General features: G+C 37.7%; 1 long non-coding RNA gene across 1 annotated transcript in view; it reads left to right on the forward strand.

Moving 5' to 3' along the window:
- LOC103581325 overlaps window positions 1-2353 on the forward strand; it is a 6480-nt gene extending 4127 nt beyond the window's left edge. The window contains exon 2 of the long non-coding RNA XR_549651.1: window positions 1922-2353. This is a non-coding gene — a long non-coding RNA (uncharacterized LOC103581325). The remainder of the gene's footprint in view (window positions 1-1921) is intronic.
- Window positions 2354-7034: the final 4681 nt, after the last annotated feature.

Here is a 7034-nt window from a genome sequence, read left to right on the forward strand (position 1 = left end):
TGGCTGAGCGAGGCGCGGGAGCAACACCGAGGGTTGCGATCCCGTTGCCGGTCCCCAGTCTGGTACGGGGGCAACACTGAGGGTTGCGATCCGTTGCCGGACACGGAAAAAAGACAAAAGACAAAAAAAAAAAAAAGTATATTATTTCATAATAGCTTGCCCCTTCCCCCAAGTGAAATACTTAGGTATAAATCTATCAAAACACACACAGGATTTATATGCTGAAAACTACAAAATGCTGTAAAAGGAATCCAAGACCTAAATAAACAGAGAGACATACCTTGTTTGTGAATTTGGAAGATTCAACATAATAGAGAGAGATGTCATTTTTTCCCCAAAGATTCATTGCAATACCAATCAAAATCCCAGCAGGGTATTTGTGGATATAGACAAACTGATCTAGAAATTTATATGTGAGGGCCAAGGAACTGGAATTGCTAAAACAAATTTGAAAAAGAAGAAAGTTGGAAAAATCACTTTACTATCAAGCTTCAGTAATAAAGAGTATGGTATTAGTGAAGGGACCGATGCATAGATCAATGGAACAGGATAGAGAGTCCTGAAGTAGACCACATGAGTACAGTCATTTGATCTTTGACAAAGGTGCAAAATCATTCAATGAGAAAGGATAGTCTTTTAAGAGATTGTTTTGTAACAATTGGTCATCTGTATGTAAAAAAAAAAAAAAAAAAAGAATTGATCTAAGCCTCACATCTTGTACAAAGGTAAACTTGAAATGGGTCATAGATACAAATGTAAAACATAGAGCTATAAAACTTTTAGAAGAAAACATAGGAAAAAACCTTCATGACCTGGGGTAAGATATGACACAAGAAGTACAATCTGTAATAGAAAAAACTCAGTAAATTGGAATTTATCAAAATTTAAAACTTTTGCTCTGCCAAAAACTGTCAAGAGAATTGAGAGACAAGATACAGACTGGGAGAAAATATTTGCAAAGTATGTATTTGACAAATGAATTGTATCCTGATTATGTAAGGAACTCTTAGAACTCAAGCATCTCAATTTAAAAATGGGCAAAGGACTTGAACAGACTTCATCAAAAAGGATATAAGGACGGCAAATAAAAACATGAAAAGATATTCAACATCATTAGCAATTAGGAAAATGCAAATTTAAGTCACGATTACATATGACTACACACGTATTAGAGTTGCTAAAACAAAAAACTAGTGACACCACCAAGTAGTGTCAACTGGAACTGTCATGCATTGGTTGGTGGTGGGAGTGCAAAATGGTACCACCATCCTGGAAAATCATTTAGTAGTTTCTTGTGAAGTTATACCATACACTTACTGTGTGACCCAGCAGTCTCAATCCTGGGTATCTATCTTAGTGGAATGAAAACTTATGTTCACCCAAAAATCTGTACATGAATGTTCATAGTGGTTTTATTGGTGATAGCCAAAACCTGGAAACAACCTGATTCATCTGCCAGACCATCGGCTGGAGCTGTCCTAAAAGCAGCAGCAGGGGAATTCCCACAAGGGGGTGCCTGAAACCTTTGGGATTCCAAAGAAAGAAGTACTAAATATTAGGAGAACTTATGTACAGAGCGCTGCAGCATATCCTTGTGATGGGCAGCAAGAAAAAAAGAATGTTCTACCTAGGGATGTCTGCAGCAAGGGGGTCAGGGTATGGAATTTCCATGAAGGTTTCAGGAATTTGGCTCAGGGCTAGGGCCAGTTTCTTTTAGTGTTTTGGGCAACAACTTAGATCTCTACTGTCTCCGGCTTTAAATCTGATGCCTTCTAGTTCACCTGTTCTTGAGTTATATGGCACTTAAGTGTTTGTGGATCCAGTTATAAGTTTCCTTTTAATATCTGATGAAGCAGAGATGAACCCAGAAAATGACCCCTTTGCTTTTTTGTTTTTCTTCTCTCTGTTTTGTACAACTCAGGAGGTTCATCAAGAACGGATTGCATTGGAAAACCAATTGGAACAACTTCGTCCAGTCACTGTATTGTGACCCTCAAGGTCAAGTGACAGTGGGTGACCTTGTCTGCCAAGATCTTTCTTTAGAATGTTTGAGCCCAACTGCTTATTGTAGATGTCCGACTGTGTCAAAATCTGTGAGCAGCAGAGTATAATCCATATGACCTTTTCTCTTACCCTTCACTTGTACATTTTACTCTGGTGGAAAAAATACTTCAGTTGATTATCACACTTGAAAGCGTAACTATCAGTGGAATTTATCTCCCATTCTTAAGTACTTCCTCAAGGTGTTAGATGCTGTTCTGTACCAAAAATCAATCTTCTAGCAAATAAAAATAATTTAGAGCATTATTTATTTGAAGAATTTATGATTTGTATAAAACCTTATAACCAAGTACCTTCAGGATGCTTGTTTTATTTTTGTATGTATATCACATATAGTAGGTTGGTTTCCTGAATAATTGGGATTCCAACTGCATAGTCTTTGGCATGATGATAATAAAAACAAAAGCTAAAATAAAACAAAAGCATCAGATTTAGACTGGCGCTGTGCCCTCTACCACTATATGCCAAAAATTGCTTCTCTAGTGCCATTTTGATATTATACCTAGCTATAAATAATACATGACTATTGTTTTCTATTGAATGTCAAAGACTTATTGGGTCTTTACACCTCTGTGAAGTGGAGGTTTTGGCAATGAGCTATTTAACTTGGCCAAAGTAGGCCATCAACCCAGATAACTCAGTCCTTTCATGTAAGTTTTTGGGTAAGAACAATCTGCTCTAACTGCCTCTCCTGATCAAATTAAATAAATAGTTGCCAGATCTCTACTTTTGTCCTGCATGAGATAACATGTCTGTAAATGCATGAGTTTGGAATCCACCATAAAATACGGAAAGGCTGATGAGGCTATTTGGATTGATAAACATTTGTTGTTTGAACACAGGTATCCAAACTGTGAAAGAAGGGGAAGTGGTTGTTACCAACAGTCCAACATCTTTCATAGTTATTTTCCTCTTTATTTTAACCTGGATTGCAAAAGTTTTGGGTATGAAGAAATAATGAAAATAAGAAGTCCTCACACTGGATTTAGACTGTTTCATTCTCTCTGAAGTGTACTCCTGGGAAGTGATAGGTTTATGTTAGGTTCAGAGGAGCCCAACTAGCTCCAGTATGGGAGATGGAAAACAATAAGTTCAAATTGCAGAAGCCAGTATTCTACAGAAATCTATGTAGCTGCTGCTCCTCCTGAGAACCCAAGGTGAAAGTAGGAATTGACTGACCCCACAGGGTCATAGAGTCACTGACCCTCACAGGGCGTGCCAACTTTAACATTGCTTTGAGAGACCAATGGCAAGAAATGCTATCTCTTGTGCATTTTGCTAATTTACCCATTCTTAGAATAATGGGGTGGGGTGTGCCTGAGGTCCTTTTGAAGGGGTTCGGATATGTTTACAATATGTGGGATTAAGCCTTTGATTTCAGTAGAGCTAAGAGCTGTTAGAAAAAGTAGGCATTTATTTAATGCTTCCTTATTCCATTGCAAGCTTTATCAATAGCTTAGCAGAATAGAAAGGCTCAAACAGATGATGTTTTTTTCAAAGAGAAACAAATTGTCGAATCTATTCCATGCATATTTAAGGATTTTGAATTGATTTGATTTTGAAAATCACAAAACTTGAACTATTTCTCTATTTCCTTTTTTTTCTCCTTTGTCTGCCTTTTTTTGTTCTTGTGGGGAAGGGTTGGGAGTGAGTTTAAACCCTTCCTAAGATTATGAATAGGTCAGTGCAAATTTTTAGGTAATCTTCTCATGTTCTGAGATCTAGGGGCTGCAACAAGTTTTATCAACAGTGTACTTACAACAGACGTTTCACAGCATGTTTGGCTTTTGGTACATTCAATCCAGGAAAGACTAGCATATGCACTTTATCTCATAATCCTCCAGTACATATGTACTCACTCGGGATAGCACTTCATATCCATTAACCAGACATATAAACTAAGGAATGTTAGTCTGTACTATGCATTTAAAAAATATTGACATACATTTTTCTTCCGTGAAGTCAATGCCCAGCGAGCCAAATTAAGAGGTTGGGGTTTTGTTTAGTTGGCTTGGTTTTTGTTAAAGGAAAACACTTGCATTGGACAATCAAAGCCCCCAGAGTTTCATAGTCTCACCAATAGTTTAAGATAGGCATTGCATTAAAGCACACACCAATAGTATCTATACCTAACCTTCTTGATTAGTCTTAATTGTGACCAGAGTTTATTAGTTGCTTAGAAGTGGATTTTTAAAAAAACAAATATTTGTGTATGTGTGTATATATACATATACACATATATTATTATTATTATTACCTAACTATTGCTTATCCTCCATTACTCTATTTTCTTAGGATGAGCACTTTTAATTTTGGATTATAACACCTTTTTATAATGTTTCTGTGAGCTTTTAATGTGATTTATAGAAAAGCTGGGTTATTGAAATCACCATTATACCTCTTCTATAAAACTCCTCCAAAATTAGACGCGCTTCTGTAGACATCAAGTCAATGTTGCCCTCATCCATGGGGGTTTAATTACCTTGTTGGTAAGTGGTCTTTCCCCATCGGGATCATACAATCCTACAAATGAAAGCACAGCAGGAGCTGAGAGTGGGCTTAATGGGTCCCTCCACATCTCTTGTCTGTGGCTTATTGCTTTTGCTACCTACCTATTCAGCAGACATGAAACAAAACCAAAAGGTAGATATATAGAATGGATATGTATGTTGCAATCAAGGCAGATATTTGCCTTAGTTGGAAGGATCTCACTGCTTTACAAATATTAGACAAGTGCTTGGGCCTTATTAGGAGAAGAGGCGGCTTAGCCAGAAGCTGTGTTCATCTTACCTTACTGGAGAATAGGATGTCAGAGCTGGGCAGAACTGGTAATCCTCTCCTGTAGTTTGCATGTAGGGAGTCCAAGGCCCTAAGAAACAGCAATTACTGGCCCAAGAATCCATAGAAAGAGGTAGCTAGTGGCAGAGGTGGGATATCAGCCTGATTTTATGGATTGCGAGTTAGATCCTCTACCTTCTATCAGTACTATAAATGGAGTAGAAGGTTTTTTTTTTCCTGTTTACCCTATTGAATTTTACTGTCTTAATTAATCTTTAAATGTGAAAATATGTCTGAAGTAGTTTTAGATCTAGACATTTCTCTTGGATTGAAGTGAAAAATAAAATCTGAAGGAAAAGAATATGATTGAACTATTTGCTCTTCTGAACACCTCACCTTTCATGATGCCGTAAGTTACTCTGAGTTTCTTGGCAGAACTTTTGACAGCTGTTGCTTTGACTGGATTTCATTCCTGTATTCCTTATGGGAGTTTGTTTTTAAAACAGACTACTGTGATTGAAATGAACTCAATATGTAGTAAGTTATAGTTTTTTTTCAATGTGTCTTTGGTTACTTGGGTTGCAAAAGTTCAATTTCAGCATATTTTAGGGTGAGTAATCAAAAACATGAACTTTCCTTTGATTTCCTACCACTGTCTGAACTATTCTAAAGCAGTCTTCTCTTACGATGTGATTTGATTCTATAGTCTAAGTGATACTTGTCTGTTTCCTAAATGATCTCACAGCCATGGTAATAATTGACATAGAAGATCAATAAGGTAATATCTGTAATTGATGTGTTTCTTGTAATTAAGATAGGCATGTGCAAATGTCTTCTAAACAGTAGTTGGAAAGATCTCAATTACAGTATAACACCTTAGAGCTAAAAACATTTGTTCAACACAAACTAGAATCGCACCTTCTGACTAGATATCACCAAGGGAATGTGATTATAAAAATATATTAAAACTTTTCACATATCATAGCAACCAGATCTTCTCATGTTATTGACAAGTAGGACTCATCAGGTTATGGTTTGAACGTTATGAATGTGAACAAAATGAAAGAGCAGTTGAGAGGCCTTTTATCCCCACTAGTTAAATAGAACACTAGTAACTTTGGTTTCTCTTTCCAACTGGTTTACTCTGTTTCAAGTAAAACTCTGATTTCAAAGGACTGGTTGAGTTTATACTTGAGTTATGGGTATTTTGTTATGGTTTTTTTTGCATCATGACTCAGTGTGGTTCAAGTTCCTAGTAAGAAGTGGGGATTTGGGTTTTTGGAGTCCTCAGCAGGCATATCTTGCTCCTCCTTCAGCACAAGCTAAGGGAGACTGCCCACCAACACTGACAGCTCAGTCATTGATGGTAATTTAAACGTATTACTCTGTGAACCACTCAGTTTTGCTCGTTTGTCAGGAGAAATGCATTTGGTAATGTGAAACTCCTAAGAGCAGCAGACATGGAGGGCCAAACTTTAAAAGCAATGCAAGCAGATTCTAAGAGCTGCTGCCCTCCCCTAAAACAGGCATTTGGAGGCTGCCTTAAAGGCATGCCCTGAATCAACCAGTCTGTTAGTGTGAGCAGGACATTCCTGGTACACAGTTGCCGTTAGGCTTGTGTAGTTATTCTCTACATTTATTAACACATGTGACAACAAAGGAACTTCTAAGAGGCATTGCAGGGTTTCAACTGATGTGACTTGTTCTAGTTACAGAAGCCTTGCTCTGCTGTCAGCAGTTGGGGAATGCTTATTTTTCATGTTTCGTGAATTCTTCTGTATTGCTGGAAGCTAATTTCATGGCTATGGGAGGTTGGACAAAGTGGGTTTATGACTTTAAAGACCAAAGAAGAGCAGACTATAAGAGGGCTTGAATTGGAATTTGGGGACTATAATAAGGAAACCTTCAGATACCAGTTCCGTCCCAAAACTACTCTGTTGGACAACAGGTCTAGATCCTAAGGGTCCTTCAGGGTGCTCTGCCTGGGATGGAACAGTTGATGCTATAACCCCATTATATGGAGATCAGATCAACTGAGTTGTGTTGTTCTTGTTTTGTTTTAAGGCAACTTGTGTGAGAGCTTCAACTGTACCCGTCTTGGAAACTGGGTACACCCTTTTCCTTAGCACTGCCATTCTTTTTGGCTTCAGCACAAATAAGATATTCAAGCGGGCCAGAGGTAAGGAGAGCCATTC

Source organism: Galeopterus variegatus, unplaced genomic scaffold, assembly GCF_000696425.1.
Source record: "Galeopterus variegatus unplaced genomic scaffold, G_variegatus-3.0.2 Scaffold12803, whole genome shotgun sequence".
NCBI lineage: Eukaryota > Metazoa > Chordata > Mammalia > Dermoptera > Cynocephalidae > Galeopterus > Galeopterus variegatus.